Raw genomic sequence first — 2,279 nt, 5'->3', positions numbered from 1 at the left:
TCCTGAAACCACCACTGCTGCCACTGCTTCAGTCACCCTGAAGCCTGCTCCTGGTTCAAGGGGGCCAGATCTGTGCTGGCCTGGCCTGTGATGGACTATGCTCCTCTCTCACCCTGGTGCAACAGACCTTTCTTGCCAAACTTCTAAGTTTTCTTGGGCTATAAAATTGTTTCACTCCATCTTTTTGTGGGTTCTGCCACTCTGGAATTTGTTTAGAGTCATTATTTAAAGGTATTTGGTGGGGTTTTCATGAAAGCTCAGGCAAGTCCCTGCTTTTACTCTGCCATTTTGGCTTCCCAATGTTTTGCCTAAGAGCAGGAATGGATAGATGCAAGCAACAGAAAGAGACAAGATAAGAGTTTGATGTGCTCACACACCAAGGCTCACAGCAGTTCTTCTTCATATCAATGTAGCCAGGGAAGAAAATGATCAAGCTCCCCCGTAGAAGTCCTTTTGCATGTACTCTCAATTCTGGCTGAGCTTTCAAAAAAGGCATGGAGTAATGGACTAGAAACAGTCATAGAGCATCTGTCCATGTTCCAAAGTTTAGAATATGGACTTCCATTACTCATGCACAAAAGTAGGCTTACCAAGCATCCAGAGCATGCCAGTATTGAGCCTTCATTGTTCAGGCCCTCAGTGTCTAAACATTCTAGGACCAATACTAAAGCAGCGATAGGGACATAGATAAACAATTAGGACCATGGGGTCATAGATTTGGAACTGAATTGGACCGTATAAATCTTCTAATTCCAATGCTATCATTTTACAGATGAAGAAAGAATAAGGTCTAAAGAAGTTAGGCAATTTGCTCAATGTCAAACATGATAAATGAAAGTGTCAGGATTTGAACCCAAATCCTCTGACTCCAGCACTTCTAGCATACATGCACTACATTTAAACTACCATACATTTAAAGTGACATCCACCCAAAAGGAAGCAGTGTTTTCCACATTTCTATTTCTTAAGTAATATTGTAGTCATTCTGCATATTGGTTTTCAGGGTCTGATGACTTTACTTTGTTTAAGTCCAGGTAAGACATCCCATTCTTCTCTTATTATCATATTTGTAATTTTTTAAAACAAAGTAACATTTAAAAATATTCATGTACCACAATTTGTTTAACCATTTCCCAAAGGATAGGCTTCTACTTTGTTTCTAGTTACAAAAATTACAACGGTAAATATTTTGGCACGTAGGGGCCTTTTGTTTAGTCTTTGACTTATTTGGGAATATGTGCCTAGCCATAGAATCTTTGAATCAAAGGACATGGACATTTTAATCCCTTTCTTGACATAATTTCAAATTGGAAAACAGGCATTTAAAAAGGTTGATATGGTCCTCTATTCAGAAAATATCGAGTCTCTGCTATGTTCAGGGTGTTGCTTTAGACTGACATTCTGAGGACATACATCAAGACATTAAGAATCCTTAATTTCCACAGGAAAAACAGATACAGTCTGCCTGAGATTTAGGAGAGAAGTCTTACAGAGTTGCCTGAGGCTTAGAGGGGTTAAGTGACTTGCTCAGTGTCAGACAGCTAGGAAGTGTAAGAGGCAGAATTTGAAGCTTCCTGACATCAGGTTCAGCATACTATCTATCATGTCCTCCCTCCTCTCTGTGGAAGTACACAGAGGAATTAGCCATAGGCCCTATGTTCACAGAGCTTATGATCTAGTAGGAGAAAGAAGACAGGTATAAAAATAATTGTACAACAATATATAATGTTAACTTGCAATAAGGGGCACAAAGTACTGCATTAATTAGTTCAGAAGAGGGAGATATTATTTCTGGCAGGGGGAACTGTTCATTTAACAAATAACACTGTGTCTACTTGTTAAATGTACTGTTAGGTTTGAGGGGAAGATGTGTTATTGCTGTTCAGTGGTTTCTGAGTCTTTGTGACTCTCTTTGGAGTTTTCTCAGCAAAGATCCTGTATAGTTTGCCATTTCCTTCTCCAGCTCATTTTACAGATGAGGAAGCTGAGGTAAACAGGGTTAAGTGACTTGCCCAGGGAGACACAGTTAGTAAAGATTTTAACTCAGGTCTTCTTGATTCCATACTTAGTACTCTATCCAATGCATCACTTAGCTGCCCTATAAATAAGACACAAACCATGCCTGTACAGAACTTACAATTAAGTCTTCCCGAAGAAGCTGACTTCTAAACTATTACTTGACGGATGGGTAAGAATTGGGTAGGTGGGGGAAGGGCATTGATTCTATTTGAAAGAAATATTTTGAATAAAGACCTGGAAGCTAGAAAGGGAAGGATGTT

The sequence above is a fragment of the Vombatus ursinus genome, unplaced genomic scaffold (genome assembly GCF_900497805.2).
Source record: "Vombatus ursinus unplaced genomic scaffold, bare-nosed wombat genome assembly UNPS02009835.1, whole genome shotgun sequence".
NCBI lineage: Eukaryota > Metazoa > Chordata > Mammalia > Diprotodontia > Vombatidae > Vombatus > Vombatus ursinus.
The sequence above is the reverse complement of the archived record's forward strand: the minus strand, read 5'-3'. Positions refer to the sequence as shown.